Here is a 7,766-nt window from a genome sequence, read left to right on the forward strand (position 1 = left end):
CCTAATCCACAATTCTAAATAAATATCATAATCCAATAGGTTTGGTCCCGAAAGCTGAGCTACACCGAGTGTAATATCCCGTAAAAATTTAAATTTTTTTTATTAGTTTCCGGTTATAATTTGAAGTCGTTTACGAATTCATGTTTCGATTCGTGGTTTGCCTAAATTTTTCGGTTGTGTTGGTTTTGGTTTGGCCAATTGTTAGTAAAAGTTAGGGCGGGCCACGATTTAGTTGGTTTTGGCCCATGGCCATAATTATGTGCATGTTAAAGCACATGTCTCATGTTACTGCAGTGTCTCAAGCGAGACCATGATTTCGTAGGTTGCATACATCCTTCTTTCCTTATTTATTTTACGTTTCTTAACCCTAATTCATTCCCCTTATTATTAGCTACCCTAGATGTCTCTTACATCCCAAATTCTCTAGTAATCATTCCACTTAATCCTCTCAAAATCCTTTGCAAATTTCGGTAAGTTTTCAAATCTTATTTTCAGCTTTAGTTCAATAATTGATATCATCATATTTTGATCTGTTCTTCTTTGTTTTTGCACCGCATCAAGTTCCGTTTGTTTTCCGCCGTAGCGAACTCATTCCTCTTTTATTCTACACTTGGAAATCGTATTTCGGTACGTTATTCTATCCGTTATTCGCGCCGTCGTTTCATCGTTTTTGTTGTTCTTCGGCTGCCTTATTATTTTGTTTTCTGCCGATTATTTATTTCATTCCTAGGGCTATTTTATGTTGTTCTAGGATTATAATCTCATACTTTGTTATTGTTAACTGAATCGATGGTGGTTGCGATTGATTTACACTGTTCGTTCTTCATCGTTTTTTTTTTGTTTCTTAGCTTCGATAATTGTTTGAACAAGAATTGCTGCCATTATTCATGTTACTGCTGAAAGTTTCATATTTTTCTAATGCTAGTTATGTTTCCTCAGGATATAAATGATAGTGATTTTTGTTAACCAATTTGCTTATGGTTGGTTTGAATTTCTTTATCTGTTTGTCGCAATTCAGATTCGTTGTTTGAATCTATTACGTTGTGACTGCTCTTATTTTGATCCCTAAATTTTACTCATTATTATTAGTAAAGTATTAACTCAAGTTTCTTTTACTTTAAGATAAATGTTTGCTATGAGTTCAGTTTCATTCTTTTCTTTTAACTGATACAATTGTTCTTAGCGAGAATAGTATTGTTTTAAAAGTGTGCCTTATTTTGTCCTCTAATTCATTGGATAATTGGTTTCATAGGTTGAATAATTGTTTGGTTGCCATTCTTACATGCATTTACTATTTGATTCACGTATAAGAGTGTTTGCATGTTTAGAAAATGGTATGGCTTATTTACCTTTGGGTTCCTTAAATTATTTATAACATCATGGTTTCTTTGGTTCTTGTTTGTATAATTAAAAGTTTGATTTGATTAAATTCGGATTTGAAACCGAACTTTGGATTACCGATTAAGTCTTTAAAAATGCTAATTATTTTAAATCTAAAAATAATAATATTAGTATTAATTATAATTTAAATTGCGTTTTTTTTAATATTTATTATTATTATATTTTGAAAACAATAATTTATATTATAATCTTTTAAGCGAATAATTACTTGGGTAATTGTCAAGTTTGAGACTATTGGCTTAAGCGTGCCAATTTTTCTAAATTGCATTTTAGCTTTTAAATTGTTTTCTTAACTATTTTAGTTAAGTAATTTTTGTCGGTAACTGTTACTTACTTGTATTTTAAGCTATTGAGTTCCGTTTTAATATTTAAGTATTATTTTATCAATAAACATTATTTTGGAATTGTAAACTATGGTTTATATTTTTGATAAAATATTTGGGTCGGGTTAGACTTGGGTCACCCGACATATGAGGTAGCTTGGTAGTTATTGGTAACTCGGCTAACCCACTATTTAGAGATTAATTATTATTTAAAGATTTTTAAATAATATTTGTAAATTGGATTTTAAAGCGAGAACTCAATATACTTGTATTAATTGGGCGTTTCTACCTATTGGTTATTTTTGTGTTGTTCTGGATTATTTTATTCCGACGTGTTATTTGTGCTAGTCCTATGTGGTGTCTAGTACTCTCTAGAGTTAGGGTCTGTTTTTAATAATTATTTTATATTGTCTAGACCCGACTATTGTTCGTGTCTCAGAGGCGAACCAGGATTAGTTGCTTGCCGGTTATCACGTTGATTAGCAAGCTGTGAGTTTGTACTTACTATTTACCGCTTTATTAAGTAAATTATTATTTTAATATTAAGTATATATACTATACGTATATTTCGAACTGTTTTTGTATTATGGCTCTTAGTTGGAAAATGCTACCTAATGGGCATCATTAGGACTGTGTGCGCACCGGTAATGATCTGGGTAAGGTATATATAAAAATGTGGTAACTCGGTGTGAGCATAGTTCTCGGGACCAAATAGAGTAACTCAGTGTAGCACAGCTCTCGGGACTCTGGATATGGTATAAGTGTGGTCAGTGGTAACTCGGTGTAGCTCAGCTCTCGGGACCAGGCCTATTGGATTATGTTTATTATTTAGAATTGTGGATTAGGGTTCCAACTATTATTCGTAATATCGTTATTAAATGTTTTAAACGGTTTTAAAGGTTTTCCACTTGATAAATGTAAATAGTGGTATAAACTCATCTCAGTATATCTGACCCCGTTGTTTGCCCAATTTTTTCCAGGGTTATGATCTGAGAGAGTCTGGTGACCTCCATCTTTACTTTTCTCGGAGGTTTCATTTATTTTGATATACTGTCAAACTATTTTATTCTTAGACCGCAGTAGTAACTAGACGTCTTTATTTTATTCTAGTGGTTGTCAGATTGGTCCGACTGGATTATTATTGCTTTGGCATGTTATATAATTATTCAGGATTATTTATGTTATGCCAATTTAAGACCAGTATTGGAAAGCATGTTATATTAATTGTTGAATATTTTAACTGCTAGAATTAGGCTAAAGTCTCGGCTGCCCCCCGAGCATTGGTTTTCTGCAGGTTTATTAAAATTGTATGTTAACCGAAAGGCTAGCTACGGGTTTTGGTACTACATTACCCATACCCTAGTGTCGGTCACGATTCATGAAAATGGGTCGTGACATCGAGTTACCACTGACCACACTTATACCAGAGTATCGAGAGCTGAGCTACACCGAGTTACTCTACTTGGTCCCGAGAGCTACGCTCACACCGAGTTACCACATTTCCATATATAACTTACCTAGATAATTACCGGTGCGCACGCAGTCCTAATGATGCCCATTAGGTAGCATGTTCCAACTAGAAGCCATAATAAAAAAACAGTTCGAAGTATACGTACAGTATATATATTTAATATTAAAATAATAATTTACTTAATAAAGCGGTAAATAGTAAGTACAAACTCACTGCTTGTTAATCCACGTGAAAACCGGCAAGCAACTAATCCTGGTTCGCCTCTAGAGCACGAACAATAGACGGGTCTAGACAAATAAAATAATTATTAAAAACAGACCCTAACTCTAGAGAGTACTAGACACCACATAGGACTACCACAAATAACACGTCGGAATAACACAAGCCAGAACACACAAAAATATCCATTAGGTAATAAAGCCCAATTAATACAAGTCTATTGAGTTCTCGCTTAAAATCCAATTTATAAATATTATTTAATAATCTATAAAAAATAAATAATTTTCCAAATAGTGGGTTAGCCGAGTTATCATTAACTACCAAGCTAACCTCACTTGTCGGGTGACCCAAGTCTAACCCGACTCAAAACGTTTATCAAATATAAAGGGGTTTACTATTCGCCGCCCCAAATTACTGGCCACCGCCCCAAAAATTATCATTTTACCCTTATTGTAAAAAAAAAAAATTCTGAACCAAAAAAAAAAATTTGTTCTCTCAAATGATAGTAGTCCACATTTACTAATTCGATTAAAATGACGGATAACGCTCGTAATTCGTCCGGAAACGAATATCCACCATCCGAAACTAGCGTATCCGGATTTGCCGAGGTATTTTATCTATTTTACGTTCGTTTAAATTTTTTTTAATTTTTTTTAAATATTTTTAAATGGTCCATCGCCGACAGATGGCGATGGACCATATGGGCCATCGCCCAACGATGGCCCATGGCCGCATGGTCCATCGCCATCTGTGGGCGATGGACCATATGGTCCATCGCCATCTGTGGGCGATGGACCATATGGGCCATCGCCCAAAGATGGCGATGGCCCATGCGGCCATGGGCCATCGTTGGGCGATGGCCCATGCGGCCATGGGTCCCTCAGGGACGATTCCGTCCCTGAGGGACAATATTTTTCTTTTTTTTTTAATTTAAATAAATAAAAAAAAATTTAATTAATGAAATAAATAATTAAATGTCTTTAAATTAATTAATTTTTATTAGTTAGAGATCAATTAAATTCTATTAGTTATAATATAAGTTTAGTGTTTTAATTAAATTTTATGTGGACTACTATTTATTTGTTAGTGTTTTTAATTAGAGTTTCGATTAAATTTAACTTTTTTTGTTAGCGAATTTTTGTATTCACTAGTGTAATTTTAATTTATTTTTCTGAAAATTGTTACAATTATTTTCGTTTTGCAGGTTCATTTAGAAGATTATGGCAGTGACGATATCGATTACAGTGAACGGTTTTTTTATGAAAACGGGTTTGAAAGTGATACCGAAGCAATAAATTGGGCAAAGGGAATTGCTATACAGATTGGGTTTGAGCTGGTTATTTCGTCTCACAGAAAGGGGGGTTGGTAAAACTTTTGAAATGTTGTCGGGGTGAGAGATATAGAGGGTCGCACACAGATTTAGATTCTTTTGCACGAAAGAATACGAAGACGAAGGCCTGCCAATGCCCTTTCAAGATTGTGGTGAAATTTATTAATGGCACATGGATTGTTCTTGCGAAGTCTGGGATTTCAAGTATGCACAATCATGCGTTAGCTGTGTATCCTGAGGGACACCGTCAGATGAGCGGACTGAGCGCTGCGGCCAAAATGATTGTGCGGGATATGAGTGCGGCACAAGCTAAGCCGTGTGCTATTTTGGCGGCTGTTCAAGAAAAATTTCCATCTGACAACCCTACAAGAAGACAAGTTTATAATTACAGAGATAATTTGAGAAAGTCCAGCTTTGAGGATAGAGATATGGTAGGTCAGTTTTTTCATTTGGCTCTGACGCACAACTATTTACACTGGACGCTTTCTGAGGAGAGCACAGGTGTGTTGACCCATCTTTTCATGTCGCATCCTGACTCCGTGCGGTTAGTCCGAACTTACCCCTGGGTGATCGGTATGGACTCCACGTATAAGACCAACAAATACCACATGCCTTTCTTTGAGATTATCGGTATGACTCCTTCTAACAAGAACTTCTTAATTGCATATGCAATTATGAAGGATGAGACCGAGGGGAGTTACAGATGGGTGTTGGAAAGGTTGAGGTTTTTGATTGGCGACCACCTACAGCCGACTTGTATTTTTACTGATCGAGAGTTGGGGCTGCTTAAACCATTGAAAGAGATATTTCCACATACCCCTCATCTGCTTTGTACGTGGCACATAAATAAGGATGTAGAAGACAAAGTGTTCAAACTGTGTGGGAGAGACACCGCAATAACTGATACTTTCATGAATGTGTCGTGGAAGAAACTTATTAAGGCTCAAACAGAGGAACAATACGTAGCAGCTTTGACCACTGTGAAAATGCGGACTAGAGCGTTTCCAGCTGTGATGCAATATCTTGACCGTACTTGGTTGGGGCACAAAGAGAAGTTTGTATCATGTTGGACAAACAAAGTCTTACATTTTGGAAACACCACTACGTGTAGAGTGGAGAGTGCACATGCTCAGCTAAAGCAGTGGCTCAACTCTAGTACAGGTGCTCTAGACACAGTTTGGACGAAGGTGGACGAAAGTATGGCAGACCATCGCCTGGCGATGGCGATGGTCTGCTGGACCATCGCCATCGCCCGGCGATGGTCTGCTGCACCATCGCCATCGCCGGGCGATGGTGCAACCGGTCATCGCCAACGCCGGACGATGACCGGTTTCCGTAAAAAAAAAAAATTAAAAAAATTAAAAACTGAAATTAAATTACTTACCGGAGGTCCCCGTCTTTTATCTTTCGCCAATTCCGACATAAATCGGCTTCGATTATTGCTTGAGATTTTGTAATAGATTTTGGTTTGAGAGGAAGTTGAGAGGATGAGTTTTTTGTTTTTTGAGTTGAAAAAGGATTAGGGGTAGTTTGGTCAAAATTGGGGCGGTGGGTAGTAATTTGGGGCGGTAAATAGTAGTCCACAATATAAACCCGAGTTTATATTTATAAAATAATTCCATAAAATAATAACCATTTTAAAAGCGGAATTCAATAACTTCAATTCCAAGTAACCCAAGTTGCAACCCAAAAACTTAATTAAATACATCTTATAAAAGTTTAGGGACTAAATTGAACTTTACCCAATTAGGGACTAAATTGTACTTTTGCCAATTAGGGACTAAATTGTACTTTAGCCAATTTGGTATTCGAAATCAAATTAATTGCTTTTTTTGTTTATAATTAAAACCAAATATAAAGTTACTAATCAAAAAATTAAGTTAAATAAGTTTTAAAACGTTTAGGGGTCAAATTGTAATTTAGCCAATATTTCGTCAAAATGGTATTTCGAAAACAAAAATAATTACCCGAGTAACTATATTAACTAAGTTATAAATTACTAGCGTTTACGATATTTATTTATAATTCAAATCGAAATCCATTATTCAAAGATTATATTCAACTTAAGGAATCATTTGGTTTAAAGTGAAACAATCTAGTGATTAAAATAAACCTTTAGCCCTCATAAAAATCAATTCTGCCAAACAGCATAAGACACCTCATTATCTTCTTTAAAAGATCCAACATATCCTTGTAAATTTATGAGCAGAGCCATGAAACACACAACCAACTTCATCAAACGTTTAATCATCAACTTTAAATAACAAGAACAAAATGCCGAACCCAAGCTTGTATTTAAATCCAAAAACTTAACCAAGATCTCTACATAACATAAAATAAGGTCTCAGCAAACAAATAGAAACGACAGTAACAACGTAGCAGATTTGGCAAAAACGATTCGAGGACCGGAACGATGGAACAACTCAATCCAAAAGCTTAAACCATTAACCACTAATCATGCCAATGGATCCATAGTCATAAGACAAGCAAAAACATGGACAAAAGAGCAAAGGATAATCGGCAGAATCTTAAACAAGAAACAGAACTAAGTTTGCGTACCAATGCGATGAAACGGCGGCGATTGAAACGAGATTGGCGGCACGTCGTTTTGCGAAATCAAAGATTAGAAACGAAGGTATGTGAGTCTAGAACGCCTGAGATCAAACGGTTTTGATTTCGATCTAGAAACGAATAAGAACGATCAAAATTACGTAATGACGTTCGAAAGTAAAAACTGAAATTGCAACCCACTTACCGATGAATTTTCTGTCAATCTTCGGAAAGGATTTCGAACAGCGATTTCTCAGCGAAAATGGAAGGGAATAACGGCTACGGTTTCTTTGAAGTGTGGAGAAATGATTTGAGTAAACAAATTAGGTATTTATATGGCTAGGTTAGGTTAGAAATGTAGGGAAAAGTGGCTCCCTGATAAGCCAAGGCTGTTCTCATTCGAGAACAACCATTTAAGGCTTGTTCTCGAACGAGAACCCTGGTCTCGTACGAGACCAGGTTCCAAGCCTGA

Source organism: Mercurialis annua, linkage group LG3, assembly GCF_937616625.2.
Source record: "Mercurialis annua linkage group LG3, ddMerAnnu1.2, whole genome shotgun sequence".
Taxonomy (NCBI): Eukaryota; Viridiplantae; Streptophyta; class Magnoliopsida; order Malpighiales; family Euphorbiaceae; genus Mercurialis; species Mercurialis annua.